Here is a 21,712-nt window from a genome sequence, read left to right as displayed (position 1 = left end):
TGGACTTTCTCATCATCCTCAGACTTCCTCACCCCTTGGAGAAGGTTGTGACAGTTTTTGTGACATGTGCTGCATGGAACAAGTGAGGTTCCCACAATGCTAAGAAAGGAAAAAGGACAACATGGAAAGGAAACTGGATCTGGAGTGAGAATGGAGTTTGAACCTTGATTCTAGTACTTACCACCTATGTAACCTTAAATAAGTTAATTCTATGGATAAATTTATTGAATCATCATTATTATTATCTTATAAAAATGGCCACTGTGGATAGCAAAGAAGGGGACCTAGAGACATATAAGGAAGGTGAGGGTCTTAGCCCTGGTTTTACTGCTACCTCACTGGGTGCCTTTGGACCAGCCTTTGGCTGGGTGCCTGAGATTAAGCAAGGATAAAATTGCTGTCCCTGTATGTAATGTAATGAGGTCAAGGGTTGAACTGCAGAATCTCAGAACTGGAAATGAGCTTCATAGGTCATCAAGCCTAAGCTGGATCTTGATAGGATCTCCTTCTATACCATCCCCAACATGCAAGCCTTCACTTGAAAACTTCTGATAATGAGAAGTTCACTATCTCCTGAGGTGGCCCATTCAACTCTGACATACTCTGACCATTCAGCTATTTTTCCTTCTATTGAGCCAAAAGCTACTTTTCTGCAACTTCCCCCTATTGCTGGGACCAAACAGAATAGAGCTAATCCCTCTTCCCATGATTCTCCTTCAAATACATTAAAACAATAAGCACAGACCCTAAGTTTTCTTTCCTATGGCCTAACTATCCCCAGATGCTTCAACCAATCCTCATATGACATGGCTTCTAGTCCCTTCATCATCTTGGTTACCCTCCACTGAACTAATAGAATGATACTAAATGTCCCTTCCCCTCTCTGAGCCTGTTTCCTCATCTGTAAAATGGGGTGATAACATCTGTACTACCAACCTTACAAGGTTCCTGTGAGGAAAGTGCCTTGGAAACCATAAAGCTGTGTCTATGCACATATAAGCATAGAATCACAACATTTAGAGCTGGAAGGGACCTTAGAGGCCATTTAGTTAAACATTTCAACTGCCTAATTTTATAGATGAGAAAATTGAGTCCCAGAGAAGTTAGGTGATTCACCAGGTGGAGATGGAATTCAAAACCAGATCTTCTGACTCCAAATGCAGTGCCCTTTCTACCATGCCTTGCTAAAATATTTGGGGCTGCTTTATTTTCAAGGACAAGTTGCTAAACCTCCTTACCTCCAATCTCTGGCTCCATTGATTTCACCTTATATTCTTCTCTACAAGGCTCCCATGTGGCCAACTCAGACACTGGTTTTTGAAACTTCTTCCTGCAGGGGATGCCGAAGGTGACATGGTCCGGCTGTCAAGCCATGACCTCAAGAACAGTATTTCCAGGAATCCCCATCTTAGCACCTAAGGGATTCCTGGGAAAACTGGACCCTGAGGACAAGGTTGGGAGAGTATGGTCTTCAGACCAGAGGGCTGACAGAAACATTGATCCATTCATTCCCTGTAGGTTGTGCTGCTGTTGTCTTCTATCTCTTGAGAGTTTGGCAATAGTTGGGTACCAACAGGAGGTTCCCTGCATTCTAGAGTGATCGTTCACCACAGAGCATCCCAGAGCAGCCACCAGTCTTAAAAAATCAGGATACTGAAAAGCTGGTAAGGGGAGAGAGACTGGTGCTGCTGTTGCTTAGGGGGAAAGAGAAAGGGGAAGATTCCTTCTCTGCTTCTTACCATTGTCAGGGTCTCTGGAAAGGAGGATACTTGAGAACAATTTCATGGGGATATTTAAAAGTGTCAAGAAGTAGGGAACGTATTTGGTATGCGTTCAAAGGAATGGATCTAAAGTAGATGTCCGTTGATTGACTGGTTAAGCAAATTGTAGCCCATGCATGTAATGGGATATGACTATGCTATACGAAATGATGAACGTAATAAGTACAGAGAAGTAAGGGAAGACGTGTGAGCTGATGCAAATGAAGTAAGCAGAACTGGAAGAACAATATGCACAACAATGAACAATTTACGACAATACAAGTGGAAAGAACAACAACACAATAAAAACTGAATGCTCTGAAATTATAATGATTTTTAATCTCTTCTTCCAAAAGAAAAGCTATGAGAAGGCCCCTTCTTCCCTTCTTTGCACAAATGGGGACCTATAGGTGTGGAATATTTCATATAACATCGGACTTAGTTGACAGATAGTAAGGTTTGCTGAACTATTTTTCCCTTCCTTTTTTATCCTTTGTTATACTGGATAGTTATCTGGGAGGCAGAGGAGAGTGGATATATTGGGATTCACAACTGACCAATTTCATGAGGAATTCTCCAGGTGGGGTTCTAGAAGTTGCAGCTTTGATCATAAGAGTCCCTCTCCCTGTCTGAAGGCACTTGACTTGTGAAGGGCCTCTCTCTTGCTCTGGCTTAAACTTTTCACCTGGCCAGAGATGCTGGGATCTGTCCCTGAACATTCTGCCTGTACCTCAATCTCAATCCATCCAGAACCAAACTCATCTTCTCCACTAAACTGGTCCTCCACCTGATTTTCCTATTTCTCTCAATGGTAGCATAACCTTCCTGGTCTCTCCCTCCACCCCTCTTGAGATCTTCAAGTCCATTTTGGCCATGGCAAGGAGGAAAAGAGAGGAATTACTAACTCGTCAGTCTCTAAGTTCTGTCAGTTCTCTTCTATAATGTTTTTCACATTTTTCTCCAGGGCTCATGGCCATCATCCAAGGTCAAAACTCTCACACAATGGCCTCCATATTGGCCTCTCTCCCTCCAGGGCCTCTTCTTTCAATCCATCCTATACACACTACTCAAGTCACCTTCCTAAAACTCAGATCACAACACCACTGTCCTGCTCAGAAACCTTCAATGGCTCCCCACTGCCTAAAAATAAAGTCAATACATATCAAACAAATAAATAAAATCTAAATTTCTTAGTTCAGGATTCAAAAGTTCCTGACATCTGCCATCCCTTACCTTTCAAATCTGTTCTCCCCTGATTTGGACTGACTCTTCACCATTTCTTGAGCAGGCCCCGACTCTACCCACTTCGGTGTATCTGCTTAGTTCCTTGGTTCAGCATGCAATGTCTTCCCCATTCATTTCTGTTTACAGAATGTCTAGCATCTTTCAAGGAGCAATTCAAATAATGCTTCCTCCGTGAAGTCCCCAAAAGCAAGCAGTCTTTGCTTCTTCTGAATGTGTTGTTCATGTCTGAGGACATTTACATAATGGGATAGGGACTGGACCTGTGATTTCATTGATAAAGGGAACTATTGGATAAGGAAGCTCCCCCTACAGGTAAGGTATAGGTAGTAATTGGTAGTAATTGTCCTTCATTCTCGAAGAGGACCATGACATCAGGAAGGTAATGCCATGACTTGCAAGTGAATTGGATTTAAATGAGGGAGGGCTGTGCAAGGTCACCAGTTTCACTTTCTCCTCCAGAACCATCTGGGTCCAGTGGCCAGATATAGATCAGACTGATTGGACATGGCTCCAGATGCAGTGGGAGACATTGGCCTTAACAGAATGCTGACTAGAAGACCGAGAGTTGTCTAAGCATGTAGCTAGTATGTCAGACACTGAATGTCAACCCAAATATTCTGGTTCTGAGGCTCTCTATCCTTATCCACTGCCTCTTTATGCAGTATCCACATACTAACCTGCACTATGGCTATTTTTCTCACCAGTTCTACTAAAATGCAAGCTCCAAGAGAACAAAGATAATGTCTCATTCATCTCTGTTCCCCCACTGGCTCTAAACCCAGGGCCTCACACCTGTGGCCTCTGGCAACATTTATTGAAAGACTGAACACATGAACAATAGAATGAATGAATAAGAAGAATCAGCTCTTGTGTCTACCTGATCCCTAATGTCCAGAAGAAGCCCAAAGAGTATTTGAATCGGTCATCTTCTCAGGTACTAAAGTGTGTTCTGAGCCGTGGAGGTGGGGCCCCATTAGGAACTGACTTCACTCAAAGCTCTGGGCATAAGGAATGGGAGAACCTTCTCACATTGCCAGTGCTAAGATAAGGTGTGCACCCAGGCCTCTGTTCTCCTCTCCCTGTCCCTCTCTCCCCAGCCCCTACTTACCCAGCTTGGCTTGTTGGCCTCAGGTAGAGACAGAGGCTCCCAAAGAGTCAACTTCTTCCTCTTGAGCTGGACAGTTCCTCCCTTCCCGAGCTACAGTGCTTCATCTCAGACTCACAACTGACCAGAGATGCAGCACTGCACCTCGGGCTGGGAGACAAAGGAGAGGGGAAGACGATCCAGACGAGCCAGATGTGTCAGTCCATTCCAACTGGCCCTTGAAGGCACCAGAAAGAGGAAACAAAGGGAGAAATTAGAGAGAGACCTACATATGACATGGGAAAAACTTTTATTAGGCAGGGCTCATGAGAACCTTCTCTGACCCCACTATACTTTTTGTCTACACCATTAAGAGCCATGCAACAGTTGACAATAGTACAATTTTGTGCCATTTGTACATGGTGCAATTCTTAGATTATAACCTCATAAAAATAGAACACTAGAATAAGTAGTAGATCAACTAGTCCAATCTTCTCTTTCGATAGAAGAAGAGACTGAAGGCCAGAGAGGACTCTTCCAAGGTTCCAGGGAGTCAGGAGTTATCACTGTAAGAAAGTTTTTCCTTGTCAAGTGACAGGGAACACATATGGCACCTGGTCTTGGGGAGTCAGGGGGATCAACTGAGGAGAGACCAGGTCTACTTTTTAGATCTTCACAGACTCTGGGGTCTAAGCTTTGAGTCTTCACTTTCCCCTTACTTGATGGGACCTTTAAGTGGTCGTTTCCATCCTGTTCAAGTTCTGAGTCCCATGGTCCTGGTCATCCACTTCTTCTCATTCCCCTCTAAAAATAAACAAAATAAATGGATGGACAGTGCAGGGTAGTTGAAAGAATGACCTGAAGTTGAGGCCTGGGTTCTTGTCCCAGTTATTCCATTTGCTAGCTATTTCACTTTGAGCAAAACACTTCTTCTCTCTGAGCCTCGGTTTCACCCTCTACAAAATGGGGATAATAAACACATTTCTATAGCACTTTAGGATTTACAAAACACTTGCCTCACAATGACCCCATTTTACAGATAAGGACACAGAAAGGCCAAATCATTTGCTGACTGGCACACAGCTAGGAAGGGTTAAAGGCAAAATTCTGACCCAAGGTTTCTCTTTCCTAGTCAAAGTTTCTTTTCCACATGTGTCCCCCTCATACCTGTAAGGAAAGTGCTTGGCATACCATGAAGTGCTCTGGAAATGGGGAATGTCATTGCCAGTCAGCAAGCATTTAGTAAGTGCCTACTGGGTGCCAGGCACTGTGCCAGGTATCGGGATCTAAAGACAAAAGCGAAGCAGGCCCTGCTCTCTGGGAGCTTATATTCTGCTGTTATTATTCTCAGAGAGAAGAAGAGTGTCATGCCCCACCCACCCTGCCAGCTTCCTGATCTGATCACAGACCCCTTCATTCATATCATATCCAAGCAGACACATCTTACCTGACAGTTCTGCCCAACAGCAGCAGCCTCTCAGCTGTGCCCCTGGGTCTCAACCTAAGTCTGCGTTTGCTGCAATCCTGATGGGAGTGGGAGGAGGAGCAACATCCCCCTCCCAGTTCCCCCCACCCTTCCCTAGCACCCTCAAATTCCTACTCACATGTACACACTTTTCATTCTATCTCCAGCCTTTAGGAAATGAGGAGCAGCCTTTCTTGGGGAGACGCTGGGTCTCTGACCTGTGCTCCGTAAGCCAAGAGGAAGTGCACAGGGAGAAAATAAACAGTGGATGTCTGGGTTTTCTCCATCTCTGTCCTGAGCAAGGCCTTCCCACCCCCAACCCCTCCTAGCCCCACTTCAGCCTAGGTTCCTTCCCTTATATGGCCATGCAGGCCCAAGCCGGCTTCGCTGAAGGCTGGGAGGGGTGCTGAGGGCCTGCTGCCTGTCACCTGGCTCCCCTCCCTCGCGTCATTCTCAGCGGCCTCAAAGTTGGAAGAATTTAATGACCATTCCCTTTATGGCTCATAAATAATTATTTCCATTTTAACAGTACTTTCAGGGTAATGTTTAGCTTTTCTTATATCAACCCCTAGGTCTTTTAAACATTGTTATCCTCACTTTCGGGAAACTGAGGTCACAAGAAAAGTGAGTTGCCCAAAGTCACAAAACTAGTTAAAGGTACAGCCAGAACTCCCACCTAGCTCTTATCTCCCAGATTTCTGCTCTTCTCATTACACCTTGAGAAGGAAAAGTAGGAAGAGGGGGAAGGGGGTCCTGTTAATCAACTCCAATTAAAGGGGACTACTGAGCTATTCTCAGGAGTATTTAAAGAAAGCTTTTCTCTGAGGATGAATTGTGTTGTACCATGGAAGGGACCTTAGAGGTCATCTTGTCTTTCTCTCTCGTATTACAGATGGAGAAACTGAGGCCCCAAAAAGTGAAGTGACTTGTCGCATGATCACAGAGGAGGTAAGTAGCAGGACTAGCATTGGAGCCCAGGTCATCTGACTCCATATCCAGTGACCTTTCCACTGTATTATTTCATAATATTGACTTACACTAATGAGGGACACCAGGGATATAGCCTGGAATAACAGAAAGAACCTTGGTCTGGAGGCTTGGGATCTACTTTGGATGTTGTGTGATGTTGGGTAAGTCTTTACCCCTCTCTGGGCATTTTATAAAATAAAAGTTTGGAATAAATGATCCTTAAGACCTCTCCCCTCTCAGCCCTCAGCTCTAACATTCTCCATTTCTAGTGGCACCCAAGACTGGGGTCCAATTTAGGGCATGGAAGGCTGGAAAAAATATCTTTTTGAGTTTGGGGGTATAGGAAAGGTCTGAAAGAGTAAGTACTTTGTGAAGGAAGAATTAAATCCTCAGATTTCGGGGAGAACTAGCAGTGTCTTTAGGATCCTTTGTGTTCCCTGGCCAGCTGGGAGAAACTAACCAGCTGTTAGGCACACTTGCCATCTTTGGGAGGCAGTGTGGTCTGATATAAAGAACATGGATTTGAAAAGGAGTTGGCAAAGATGATCCTTGAGGGTCATTTCCCTTCTCCCTCTATGATTTTATGTTCTATGATTCTCATCCTGGCTTTTGCCACTAACTTTCTGTGTGACCTTAGCCAAATTACTTTCCCTCTGTATAAAACAAAGAGGTAAAATGATAAACGACATTTACATAGTGCCTTGAGTTTTATAGCACTCTACATTTTACAAACCTTAACAGTTCTGTGAAGTAGTGGAATTCAGGATATCTGATTCTTGTCCAGGCTCTACCACTGAACTTGGGTGAGTCACTAACCCTCAACCTCATTTTCTTCATCTGTAAAACAGGAGGACTGGACTATATGACCTCTGAGATGCAGGGTAGTGGTATGAATTAGTGTTGAAATTGGAGTCCCAAGACCTGAGTTCAAATCTTAGCTCTGGCCACTTCCTACCTGTATGACTATGGATAAGTTACTAAACTTCCTGACTCCCACCTGTGGCTCTAAGAAGCTGTAAGCGTGTGCAGTGGCCACACCCCAGTAAAATCACCTTGGTAGACAGGCTAAACCAGGTTGAGGGTAACTGATGGGCCTCGAATCATCAGTGAGTTAGGGGGGTGTCTACCCCAAGCATGTGAAGATTTCCTTCAGCGGAATGGGTGGATGAGAACAATTTATTCCAAAAGCCATGAAGGTGGCTGAAGCAGGAACTATGGATTAGCTAGAGCCTGGTTAAATATCAAAGATGCCAAGATCATCCACTGTATCCTAGGCCATCACCAGTCATACTTACTTTTGTCCTGCCATTGGACTTCAATGACTCCAGATGAAAGAGTGAGGCTGATGACTTTGTGCAGCTCTGCCTCATTTTAATCCAGTTCATGCGCGATTCAAGAAATCATCAGGGATGTCATTGGTCCTCTTTGAAAATGAAGGCTGTGAGTCAGGACCACCTGAGTTCAAATCCGGCCTCAGAAAACTTGACACTTACTAACTGTGTGACCCTGGGCAAGTCACTTAACCCCAATTACCTCACCAAAAAGCCAAAAAAAAAGAAAAGAAAAGAAAAGAAAAGAAAAAAAAAAGAAAAGAAAAAAATGAAGGCTGAACAAAAACAACTAAACTTCCCTGGATCCCAGATTCCTCATCTGTAAACTTAGAAGATTAGACTAAATGACCCCTAAGGCCCCTTCCACCTGTGGACCTATGATCCTATGATACATTTCAGCTCTAAAAGGTCCATGATTCTATTATCTTCATTTTACAGACAAAGAGACTGAGGCTCAGAGAAGGTAAATAACTTGCCCATGGTTATACAGCTAATAAATGTCAGAGCTAGGATCCAAAGCCAAGTCTCCTGACTCCAAATCTAGCTCCATTTCCATAAAACCACACTGCCTTTCTACTAAATTATCACCAAGGTCATCAGGACCTCAGGAACCAGCGTGAGAGGACAGATCAGAGAATAATATTAATTCCCCACTAAGAGAGTCTCAGGGCCCCTGGGCTCAGTGTGGAAGGGAACTGTTACTCACATGACCTGAATACATTTCTTCCTTCCAACCTGAAAGGGCCAGCTTGGCTGACACCATTCTTTCTTCCTTACTCCTGAACTAGACCCTCCCAATGAGCTCACTTACGTGACGGAGTCAGAATCCAATGGAAGTACCTCGTGACCTGGGACAAAGACTCCAGACGAGGCCAGACAGCTTCTCTGACCGATGTTTCTCTCTGTCAGTGAGGTATAACTGCTTCAGTCAAAGTGAACTTGGAAAAGGATGAGGGATGGAAGGGGTGGAGAGAAAAGTGGGGGATAGACTTGACAGAGGTAGAGAGAGAGGCTGTTTAAGGCAGAGGGAGGGGTGGCGAGAATGTAACAGGAAGAAAACAAACTCAGAAATGTTCCATGGACCGGTCTTAACATCCTGTGTGCTCTCCAGGCAGCTGAGAAACCTCAAGAGATAGAACATCTGTCGCCCTGTGTCCCGCTCCTGGGACTCTGCAGCCTACCTCCCCAGGGGTGGAGCCAGCAATAGACAGTGGGAGAGAAAGCAGATGGCTCTGTCTGGCCTGCTGAGCTGGGGGAGACAGCCTGTCTCTTTACTTTATAGGGAAGCCTACACAGTAATCCAATGCTTGGATTACTACCCATGATCCAGTAAATTTAAATAATTTTATTTGCTCTTTTACAAAATGTACGAGTGCATATGTATATATATGTGCCTAAGTGAATTTGTGTATATATTTGTGTATATGTGCATGTGTGCATGTGAGCCTGCACATTGTATGTATATGACCTGTAGAAGCATGCATACATGTGTGAGCTATGTGCATGCATTTTCATGCATTGAGTGTACGTGATCATTGTGAATGCATGTGTGCATTCCATTGTCTATATTATATGTGCACGTTTTGCACATTTGCACATATATGCTGATGGTTTGTGCCTTACCTCCAGGGTTATTTTGAGGAAAGTGCTTTGTAAGACTTAATAGTACTAAAAAAAAATAGTGTCTATCATAATTGCATGTGTACAGAGCATACATAAGGCAACTTAGATTTTCTAGTCCTCTTATGAAAATAAGTTCTTTTAAACAGTCTCAAAGCCAGGCCACATGAAGATTAGTGGGGTAAACTAGGAATATGTAGCCTGGAGAAGGGCTGAATTAGGAGATATGACAGCCATGTTCAATAGACTATTTCAAGGGTTATCACCTGAAAGAGGGATCAGACTCATTCTGCTTGGACCCAAATGGAAGAATGAGAAGCAAAGGGACGTCAAAAAGAGACAAAAGGGCTTCATGTCATGAAAAACTTCCCAATAATTAGAAAAAAGAATAAAGAGAATGGGCCACCTCAAGAGGCAAGGGTATTCAAGGTCTTCAGGCTAAGGCAAGATGGCCGATTCCTTTTCAAAGGAAATGGTATTGTGTGTATTGTAGGGAGAATCCTTCAGGCATGGATTGAACTAGATGGGCTCTGGGGTCCCTTCCAAATTTGTGATTCTGTGATCCCTAACTAAGACACTAGGTCTAATACCTGCTCTTGCTTCCTACCTTCTCCCCTTCCTCTCTGTCTCTTTCCTTTTGCTCTATAGATCAAATAGCGGCACTGTGGTGTAACAGAAAGAACCCTAGACTATGAGTCAGAAGATCCAAATCCTACCTAGTCCTTGCTATGTCACTTAGTTATCTATGAGATCTTGGTCAAGTCATTTCTTGAAGACTCTCTTTCCTTCTCTGTAAAATGAGAGTTAGATTAGATGACCTTTAAGATGCCTTCTAGGGGCCGTTAGGTGGCACAGTGGATAGACCACTAGTCCTGGAGTTAGGAGGACCTTAGTTCAAATCTGACTTAGTAACTGTGTGACCCTGGGCAAATCACTTAACCATGAATGCCTCACAAAAAAAGATGCCTTCTAGCTCTAATATTCCATGATTGCCTTTCTAAACCACAGTCTCTGCGTTGACAACTGCTAGGAACTTGACGTTGGTCTTATCTGCCTATCCTGATTGGTCTTCCTTCTCTTCCTTCTTCTTTTTAGACACAACCCTCAGATTCTAAAACTTCTACCTCACCCTGCAAGTGAAATACTCCCAGCATCTCTAACTGCAAGTCCCTCCAGTGTCCCTACCACTCTACCCTCATCTGGTTGGATACTCTCGTCATGTTCATGTTCAGTCATTTCAGTCATATTTGACTCTTCGCAACCCCGTTTGGGTTTTCTTGACAAAAATACTGGAGTGGTTTGCCATTTCCTTCTCCAGATCATTTGTACAGATGAGGAAACTGAGGCAAACAGGGTTAGGTGATTTGCCCAGGGTCACCCAGCTAGTTAACTGTGTGAGACTGGATTTGAACTCACGAAGATGAGCCTTCTTTATTCTGGGCCCAGCATTCTGTCTATTGTACCACCTAGCTGCCTTGGCTAGGAGGTGACTGGTGCCATAGATTGGGGTGGTATCCTGGGCCAGGCATGATAATAGTCACTCCTAACCTTCTTAAGGATCATCAGACAAGTGGGTTCTCTGTGGAAGGTCTAGGTCTTCCCAATGTGCCCCCAACAGGTGACAGTTTCTCTTGTTTCCAGTGATTCCTCCTGAAAGAAACAAAGAAATAATACTCTATCAGGTAATGGTAAAGTCAACTGTCATTTTGAAGTCCTGGGAAGAGCACTGGATTTATAGTCAAAAGATCTGGTTTTTAACCTGAACTCTGCTACTTATTAGCTAAGTGGCCTTGCAATTATTTTACCTCTGTGGGATCTAGTTTTCTTCTCTGTGAAAATGAGGGGTTGTCTAGAATGAGTTCTAAGGTACTTCCCATCTCTTAATTCAACAGTCTTTGGAATTCATAGTCTTGGCTCTGGTCTAGTTTCAGTTGCTAGAGGAAATGAGGCCTGAGCACAGATGGGACCTGGGTCATTGTCACTGACTTTGCTCAGACTTCAGTCAAAAGTGATTAAACTAAAGATAAAATAGTTTTCTTTTAACATCTCCACCGGCCCACCCCTGCCTTTCTTTTCCCCCCAGTTTCCTCCCAAGTGTTCTATCTACTCCAACTCAAGCCCAAGCCCTGATATTTCACTTAGGGCCCTGTAAAGTCTTGGGCTTCCTTCCCAACAGCACTCTCAGGCCTAGGCCAGAAATCCAGAGAACTGAATTAGGGAATGAAAACTGGGTTTCCCAGGAAGTTTCAGAGATCCTCCCTTGCCCTTCCTTCTGAGGCCCACAACATTGTCTCTGGCAGGCTGGAAATAAACCGCTAGTGTGACCAGAAGACAGTCTTGTCTAAACGAGGTGCTCTAAATGTAAAACAGACCTACCAAGCTAAGAGAGAAAGAAGGATCTGTGGCCTGGGGCCAGAATCTGGGACAGAATGAGAAGCAGAGAATGTCAAAGCTAAGAGGGACCTTAGAACATAGGATATCAGAGCTGGAAGGGATCTTAAAATACACAATTATTAGAGCTGGATGGGACTCTAAAATTCATGATAGCCAAGTTGGAAAGGACCTTAGAGGTCATCTCATACAACTTTCTTATTTTACACAAGAGGAAACTGAGGCCCAGAAAAGGTAAGTGACTCATATCCTATCATACAGTGAGTTCCTAGAAGAGTCATGACTAGAACCTACATTTCTTCTTCCCAAGCACTCTATCCATTATATCACACTGCTGTGGCTAAGACAGAATGGATAAAAGGGAACAGCCCAACTCTGTTCCTGGGAAATAAAATTACATATGAAAAAAAAGAAATAAAATTATATCCTATCTTCTTAGTCATTACACATGTCCTCAATATTACTTGTTTCCAAAAAGCCCAAAGGCTGTAACTTTGGCCACATCTGTTAGTCAGATGGGATGCAGTTTCTACTGCTCTGAACAGTGTCTGCAAATGGTTAGTAGTATTGTGTTTGGAAGCTCATTGGTTACAAGTGTGGTACTGAGGAAGCCAGAGATGTTGGCTTCATCTCCACATAGGCTAGTCAGTTGACCTTGCTCCTTTCTGGTTCTTGAGAATCCTGCTGTTTATCACAATGGGAATGGGCAAGAATGCTGTGAATTTTGGGGTGCAGAACTGTCCCCTCACTGAGTCCTCTTCTGGACTGACACACAATCACAAAATTAGAGAAGCACAGAATTTTAGAGTTGCATGGAAATTCAATCTTAGACAATACAATAGACAGCATCAGTTATTTAATGAACATAGTAATCATAATATTCATAATAATATTATAATATCATAATACATAAATAAATAACATATAAATAAAACGTAATAATCATAGGCCAAGGGATGGTCAATTTGAGTCCTGGGAATCAGAGATAGACACTTACAGAGGGATATTATGAATTCATTCATACATCCAACAACAAAATAATTGTATTAAACTTCTGCTTCATGGAGGATATGTGCTAGAAGATGGGGATAAAAAAAAAGATGGCACAATGCCTGCTAGCAAGGATCTTACATTATCATAAGGGTCAGGTCAGGGCCTTAGGATCGCTAATCTATATTCCCTCACATATAGTCCGCTTACTGCAGGTGTTCTTAACTTGGGGTCCATGAACTTTGTATATATTAAGATAAATAGATAGATAGATAGATAGATAGATAGATAGATAGATAGACAGATAGATAGATGGATAGACAGATAGCTATAATTGTTTTCCTTTGTTATCCCATGTATCTTATTTTGTGCATTTAAAATCATTATTCTGAGAAGGGGTCCATCATCTTCAGCCAACTGCCAAAAAGGTCCACCATGACACAAAAAAAGGTTAAGAATTTCCACCCTACAGGCTCTCAAATATTTTCCATCCTATTTGTCCTTATATATGTATTCATGAGAGAGAGACTAGGAGAATACAAGGAATCATTAAAAGAAGTGGGAATGTTTGGCCTAGAAAACAAAAGACTTTTTAAGGAGACATGAAAAATGGCTTCAAATATTTAAAGGGTTGCTATGGGGAAGAGGGATTAGCCAGAGATGGGGAACCTGTGGCCCTCTAGATCCTCAAGTGCAGTCATTGGACTGAATCCAAACTTCATTTGTTCTTTGAAGTTTGGTTTCGGTCAAAGGGCCGTACTTGAGGACCTAGAGGGCCACATGTGGCCTCGAAGCCACAGGTTCCCCACCCCTTGATTAGACATTCATATTGGCCCCAGAGGGCAGAAGTAAGAGCAATGAGCAGAAGGAAGACCAAGGTTTTAGCTTCATATAAGGAAATACTTCCTAACAATTAGAGCTGCTCCAAAGGGAAATGAAGGATAAGAAGTTGCCTGTAACTGGAAGTCTACAAACAGAGGCTGTATGACCACTTGTGGGGGACATTGTTGAAAGGATTCCTACTTAGAAATAATTTGATGACCTCTAAGACCCCTTACAGCTCTAAGATTCAATAATCCCCTTATACCCACAGTCTACCAGAAGCTCCCCCTACCCAAAGTGTAGCCTCACATGCATTTTTTGTCTTGTCACAGAGCTATATGACTGCACAAATATATTCACATGTGGCCCATATGGCATGTAAAGGAAGATAGAAAAGAAGTAGCTTTACTTCATAGCAAAAGTGAATGGGTGGGAAGGAAAGCCTGGCAAAAATCCTGGAACAACGAGAGGAGGGAGGTGCTCAGAGGAGAGTGAGATGGGAAGATGGGTCAATGGTGTGCTTACTGATGTTCATACTGCTTCTCAGCTGCTCATTCCCACAGCTCCTGCCTCCTTCTGTGTTCTCTTACCCTTGCCCAGAGACTCGGGATCACAGTCCTCACACGCTCTCAACTTCCTCCCAGGGGGACAAGCTCTGAGCGGGGCCCTGGCCGCAAGGCCAGCAACCCACAGAACACAGACTGAAGCCAGAGGCAAAATTTCTGTGACTGAGGGACTGATATTGACTGGCCCAGCCCCGAGTCCAATACAAAACTCTGAGACTAGAGCCTAGGCCAGAGAACAGGTTGGAGGGGAAGAGAGTGGAAGAACCTCAAACAAAAAAGAGAGAATATCCGAATTATATAGGATCTTAGGGACCATATAGTCTACCCTCCTCATTTTACACAGGAAGATACTGAGGCCCAGAGAGGGGAGAAAACAGCCTCACAGTGAGTCCTGAAATGAGTCTCACTGTAAGACAGTAGCAAAGGACTTACTCAAATCATGGGCTTCTGACTCTTAGGCCAGGACTCTTTCATACTATTCATTGTATGAATCAAGCAAGTTATTTAATTTCTCTGTAACTCAGTTTATTCATCTGCCAAATAAGGAAGCTAGACTAAGTGGCCTCTAAGACCCATTGCATGCCTAAATCGATGATCTTCCATGTTAATCAATGATTAAGGTGTGTTCTTTATTAGATAGCAAGCGTCCTCAGAACCAGGCCATGGCCTCTTAACCCTGAAACATTCTAGCCCTAAATCTGGCAGAAGTGGCCCCTGAAAAGTACCTCCTTTTCCTTGACAATTTTAATAAACAGACAGAAAATAGAGAAGCAAAGAGAGTCATGGAAGAAATCAAGAACACAGAAAAATGAGCTTCCTTTTCCCTGGAAAGACTCTCAACATCTCTCTTTCCAGAGAGAGAGGAATCCAACGACATAATTGTTGTAACCCTGCCAGGGTCCAGATGTCCTTGGTTTATACTAAAAATGCCTTTTCTCAGTTGTGTCACCCCATCATTGTTAAGAAAAGCTGGATGGATTCATACATACCATATTTTCTCAAATACTCCCTCCCTCCTCCCAACCATGCTTTTACCCACATTTTTACTATAAAAGGAAAGTGGGTGGAGTGAGAATCATGAGTGTCTTGAGAATGGTATCTGCCATCTTTGTTAAGAAAAAAAGTTCCTATCTTTGTAGCATTTTCGAAAAAACACATCACATTGGCAAGTCTTACAACAGCTCTCCAGAGTAGATAATGCTAGTATTATTATTATTATTATTATTCCCATTTTTAAGATGAGAAACCTGAGGCCTCAGAGGAAGGGAAACTGATTTGCACAAGGTTTGTTTCTTAGAGTAAAAGTAGTAGAATTTCCATCCATGTCTTCCCAGTCTGACTCTAAACTCCATGGCTCTTTTCACAACACCCGGCTGCTTCTTCTTTAGTCTTTGCATGTCTTGCTTAGTTTTTTCCCTGAAAATTGCACCTAGTTTTCCAGTCTGGGTCAAAAAAGAACAGATCTAATCTCTTTTCTGTAAGGCAGCCCCTAAGATAGTCAGGCATGCTAGCTGTCTACAAATGCATCTTCTTTTCTCTAGCCTAAACAGTCTATGTTTATAGATTCATAGATTAATAGAGTCACAAGAGGCCTTACACATTATTCAGCCCAACACCCTCATTTTTTGAAAGAGAATATTGAAGTCCAGGATGGTGAAGTGAATTGCCCAGGGCCCATTGCTAATTAACGGCAGACCCATGAACCCAGGTAGCCCAACTCTTGGTACTGTGTTCTTTCCACTGGTCACAGATGTTACTTCAACCAATCCATATTTGGTATTGTTTCAAGTTCCCTGAAATGTTGATCATTGACTGAAAGAATAATCTGTCACTTTGTGTTTCTGGTCCCTGTCTTCTGCATCAGCCCTGGCTCTAAATTCAGTATTCTTTCCACTACTACACCTAACTCTTTCTTTGCTCTCTTCCTCTCCCTTTTCCTAATTTAGCAACTTGGGTCAAAATCGGAAAAATCAAGGCTATGACATCAGAAATACATTAGGTGGGGAGGGTTTTTGATAAGAGTTTGTAACTTAAGTGAATGGAGGAAGTGAGGTGCCTTTAAATTTCTTTGACTTCGTAAGTGGCACCACAACTTTCCCCCTCTAAGTAGTTTTTGGCCCTTCCTGGGACCAGATGCAGGATGTTTGGAAATCATGTTGTAAATAGGACTTTTTTTAAAAGAGCCTGCACAGCTTCATATTCAAAAGGAAGTTCACTTTTGAAAAGGATGTGGGATAAAGAAAATGATAAAGAAGACAGAAAGGTAAATTTGGAAGAGAATAGAGAAAGAAAAAAAGGAAGAAAGGAGAAAAGAGAAAGAATAAAGTAGGAGAGAGACAATGACTGGGAAAGTAAGAGAGATGGAGAAAGAGAGGGAGAGAGAGAGAGGGAGAAAGAGAGAGACAGAGAGAGCAAGAGAGAGAGAGGAAGATTGAGTGGAGAATAAGACAAAGATGAAAGAAGACAAGAAAAATAGTGGGACAATGGAGGAAGAGAGAGATTGAGAAAAGGAGAGAATGGGGAGATAGATGAAGAGACAGGGATAGAAGAAAGTAAGAGAACAGAGGAAAACTGGTAGGAAGAAAGAATGTGAGAGATAATGTATATGGGGTAGATAGCAAAGATACAAAAGAGAGACAAGAGAGTGCAAAAGGGAAAGAGGGGAAAATGGTAGAAGGTGAAAAAAGAGGAATGGAGAGATAAAGGTGAATAAGGGTAGAGGAGAAAGTATGAGGAAAAGAAAGGTTACTAAAGGAGAAAAATAAGGAAAAATAAGGAGAGAGGGGAAGAAGAAGAGAGAATGGATGAGAGGCAACGTGTATGGGCGGGGGGAGGGAAGGAAGGGACAAGAAGAATAAGGCAGGAGAGCAAGGGAGGGAACTTTGAGGCACCCAGGCCTAAGCAAACCAAATCCTGAGCTGAGGAACTCAAGCTCCCTAAAAATAGCTCAGCCTTTTACTATCCTTACAGCTAGCAGCAGAGGAACACTTGGCCTTTTATGGTAACAAAAGTGGCAGATTTCTGCAAGAGAAGACTGAACGCCTCAGCCTGTATGTTGGAGATGAGCCAAGGAACATGGGGTGGGAAGGAGGTAGGAGAGGCAGATTTCAGGGGTGCCCCTAGTGAGGCAAATATCTGTGCAGAGCCTGCCCAGTAAATCCTGGTCCCTGGTAGAAAATGAAAATCAGTCACAGTTTCCTTTGCCACTAAAATAACAGGTTGGACTAGATGGTGTCTCAGGTCTATTCAGATTGGGAATTCTGAAATATACTGTGACTGTACAGATGAGGAAAATGAAGACCAGAGAAGGGGACTGACTTGGTGAGGTTCAGACTGAATCAATTCCTGGACCTCATAGATATTCCCAAGGCTCATTTACCCAACAATGTAGGAAAGAAAGGTGGCGGGGGGGGGGGGGGGGGGGGGGGGGAAGAAGTGAGTTTTGAGGAAAGAAAGGCCTGTAGAGATGGGAAGAGAAAGAAAAAGAAAAGATACCATAAAAGGAGAGAGGGAAAGAATGGGATGGTGACAGATGGGATTAAGATTAATTAGATTAACCAAGATTAACTATTGACTAAAATGAGAAATTCCAACTAAGTGTACTAGAAAGAACAGTGGGTTTTGGTGTCTAAAGACCTGGTTTGAGTCTGGTTCTGCAACTTATTACATATGGAAAGACCACCTGGCCTTTCCATTGACCCTCTGTCTGGACACCCCTTTATATGTTGTCTCTCCCCATTAGAAAGTGAGGTCCTGGGGCAACTAGGTGGCGCAGCGGATAGAGCACCAGCCCTGAAGTCAGGAGGACCTGAGTTCAAATTCGGCCTCAGACCAAACACTTGCCACGTACTAGCTGTGTGACCCTGGGCAAGTCACTTAACCCCAATTGCCTAAAAAATTAAAAAATAAATTAAAAAAAAAGAAAGTGAGGTCCTTTAGAGATGGGATTGTCTTGCTTTTCTGTTTGTATCTCCAGAGCTTATCATGGTACTTGACTCCTACTAAGCGCTTAATAATTTTCTTTCATTCTTTTATTAAGTAAATATATCTTTATTCTATGTGAGGTGGCACAGTGGATAGAGCACTGGGCCTGGAGTCAGGAAGACCTGAGTTCAAATATGACCTCAGATACTTACTAGCTGTGTGATCCTGGCCAAGTCAGCTAACTCTGTCTCAGTTCCTTCATCTGTAAAGTGGGGATAATGATAATACCTAACCTCCCATGGTTGTTGTGAGGATCAAATGAGATAGTAATTCAAAAGCAGTTAGCACAGTGCCTGGCATACAGTAGATGCTATATAAATGTCAGCTAAAATGATGATGATGTAAAGTTAAGTAAGTGACATCCTCTCTGGGCCTTAATTTCCTCTTCTATAAAATAGAAGTATTGGACAATATGATCTCTAAGGCTACAAAGGAATTTTCTTGAAAGAAGAATGCCTGTGGGTTTGGGAGAGAAAAACCTAAAACATCAGGGCTTAAAGATACTGGACCACAGAGCAGAAAATATTTGAGCTAAAAGGGACCTCAGGGGTGATCTGTTTGTTTGTTTATTTTTTGCTTCTTGGTAAGGCAATTGGGGTTAAGTGACTTGCCCAGGGTCACACAGCTAGTGAGAATCATGTGTCTGAGGTCAGATTTGAACTCAGATCCTCCTGACTCCAAGGTCATCCTGACTCCTGCTCCATCCACTGCACCACCTAGCTGCCCTCAGAGGTGACCTGGTCCCACTCCTCCTTCTACGGAGGAGAAATCTGAGGTGAAGAGAGTGGCCATGGCTCCCAAGGTATCACAGTAGGTCAGTGATGGAAACAAAGGCTTGCCAATTCCCAGCCTCATGTTCTTTATGCTCCCGCTTCGTGATGCCAGCCAGTGTGTTGGTATATTAACACCTGGCTCTGTTATTCTTCCCCTGTGTGCCCGTGGTCATTACTTCTCCTCTCCTAACCTGTTTCCTCATTTGTAAAAAGAGAGAGTTGGATTTTTATTGTTGTTCAGTAATTTCAGTCGTGTCTGACACTTCATGACCCCATTTGGGGTTTTCTTGGCAGAGATATTGGAGTGGTTTGCCATTTTCTTCTGTAGCTCATTTTACAGATGAGGAAACTGAGACAAACTGGGTTAAGTGATTTGCCCAGGATCACACAGCTAGTAGGTGTCTGAGGCCAGATTTGAATTCAGGTCTTCCTCACTCCAAGCCCAGTGCTCTATCCACTGCAACACTCGGATGGTCCCTAAAATGCCTTCATACTCTCTGTCCTGTTTTCTCTAGGCTCTGATGGTGAAATTTCAAGGAGACAACTGATTTTTTTTTTTAGAGGGGTGGGGTAAGGGCTGCACTTTGTAACTCATCGGTACAATGGCTCTGGAGTCAGAGAAGCTAAATTCAAATCCTGCCTCGGATGCTTACTACCTATATGACCCTGGGCAAGTTCCTTCACCTCTTTGTGCCTCAGTTTCCTCATCTACAAACTGAATGGGGTGGACTAGGCAGTTTCCAAGGTTGCTTCTAGCTTAGTAACCTTATGATGCTGAGTTGCAGCCTTCTTCTCCCTAGGCCCCTGTCACAGAGCAATCTCATGTTGAGGTTAGCTTTGGGGAATTGTGCAGCATTGCCCAGAAGCAGCAGGGTCCACCTTGAAGGGAAAAAAAAGGATCCCAAACATGAGCCACCCTCTCAGAAGCAACTCCGGGTCTGGGGACTATAAGATATAGCCAAGCTCTAGGTCCTGAAGGCAGAACAAGGGAGCGGAAAAAGATATGGGTTTACAGGAGAGAAACATGCCACACTCTCAGCTACACCAATGACAAGTGTGTGTCTTTGGGCAAATTATCACACTTCTCTGGGTCTGGATCTCCTTATCTCTCAAAGGAAGGGACCAGGGAAGGGGGCAATTGGGATTGTAGGTATAGAAAGGTGATTAAATTAGACCATTTGCCAGAATCACAGAATATCAGAGCTAGAAAGGACCTTAGACATTCTTGAATTAAACAAACTCCTTCATTTTCCAGTTATGAAAACTGAGGCTTAATGGAGTAATGTAATTAGCCTAAGGTCACACAGCTAGTGTTAGAGGACTGGAACCCAGGCCTTCTGTTTCCATATCCAGTTATCTTTCCACTCCATACTCTAGGGAATCTTCTAACTGACAGTCTAAGATTATTGGACCTGGCATGGGTCAATTCCCCTAGCAGGAGAAATGCATGTTCAGGATGTTTCGTTCTACCACCACCAGCCCCTTTACAGGGATGGGAGCCCCAGGGAGCGAGAAAAAGGAATTCTGGGACTTTATAATTGTACCATAGAAAGAAATCACTCACTCTTCTATGGAGTGCCAGCTGTCATTGACCCCCAGGGAATTGACACTGGATTATAATGCCTATGTTACCATAGGAATGTGAGTGGGAGAGGATCGGGCAAGGACCCACTTAGTGAAAGGATGTTTTAGAGAATGCTGAAATGAGCAGAACAAGACATTGCCATTTAAGGAAGCTGACTAAAACAGGGGTGCTCCAGGTTGGGATGTAGCCAACAGATAGTTTAGGAAGTGTAGACAGGATTATTGAAAACACTCCTCTGCAATGGGCAAGAAGGACTAAACCATATAGAATCATAGAATAAGAGAGATTGAACATGGAACGTTGGAGAACGCTTTAGAACATAGTATATAAGAGCTGGAAGGGGCCTTAGAATACAGAATGTTAGTGCTGGAGAGATCCTCTGAGATTATCTAGTTTAACCCACTTATTGACATGTAATTTAAAGATTGCTGCAATGGTGTCAAGAGAGACCTGGGTTCAAATCCTGACTAACATTCATTGGTTATGTGATTCTGGGTAAGTCGCTAAATCTCTATGAGCCTCAATCTCTTCATCTATAAAATAGGATAATACTTATTATACTCACAGATTTGTTGTGAGAATCAATAAAATAGTATGTGAACATTATTTCATAAAAACTAAAACGTGTTGCAGAAATATAAGCAATTATTACTATTTACAAGTGAGGAGGCTGAGACCCAGAGAGACAAAATCATATAAAAACCTTGTTGTCTACTGGATTCAAACACTTCTTGCCAAATGCCAGGTCTCGACAAGGTAGAATCCTAAACCCTCAGAGCTAAAAGAAACCTTAGAGACTATCTATTCTAATTTATGCATTTTACATGGGAAGAAACCAAGGCTCAGAGCGGGCCAGGAATTTGACCAAAGCTACAGAAGTATTATGTGGCAGAGAAATGACAAGAACTGAGGCTTCTGGACTCCCTGGGCTCAGTTCCCTATCATGAGTCTGTGAACTTTAGATCAGCTGTGAATCTTTCTTACATGTGTTTCCTGTCAAAGTCTCTGAAGAAAGTTTTACCAACCCTTGGGAAGAGCCTTGTGGCCTTTGACCTTCCAAAAACTTTGAAGTCTTTTTCTGGCTTCCTTGTCCATTGAGATAAAATGCCCTTGCCATTGGATACTGA

General features: G+C 43.1%; 1 long non-coding RNA gene across 5 annotated transcripts in view; it reads right to left on the bottom strand.

Annotated features, from left to right (window-relative positions):
• Positions 1-4,382: 4,382 nt before the first annotated feature.
• LOC114027836 overlaps positions 4,383-21,712 on the bottom strand; it is a 29,224-nt gene continuing 11,894 nt past the window's right edge. The window contains exons 3-6 of one of the 5 annotated variants that reach the window (XR_003567297.1): positions 11,023-11,124; positions 8,666-8,756; positions 7,819-7,961; positions 4,383-4,893 (exon numbers count right to left, since the gene is read on the bottom strand). This is a non-coding gene — a long non-coding RNA (uncharacterized LOC114027836). The remainder of the gene's footprint in view (positions 4,894-7,818; positions 7,962-8,665; positions 8,757-11,022; positions 11,125-21,712) is intronic. The other 4 variants (XR_003567298.1, XR_003567301.1, XR_003567299.1 and 1 more) reach the window with 4 other exon arrangements.

This window comes from Vombatus ursinus, unplaced genomic scaffold (assembly GCF_900497805.2).
Source record: "Vombatus ursinus unplaced genomic scaffold, bare-nosed wombat genome assembly UNPS02014863.1, whole genome shotgun sequence".
NCBI lineage: Eukaryota > Metazoa > Chordata > Mammalia > Diprotodontia > Vombatidae > Vombatus > Vombatus ursinus.
The sequence above is the reverse complement of the archived record's forward strand: the minus strand, read 5'-3'. Positions and strand labels throughout refer to the sequence as shown.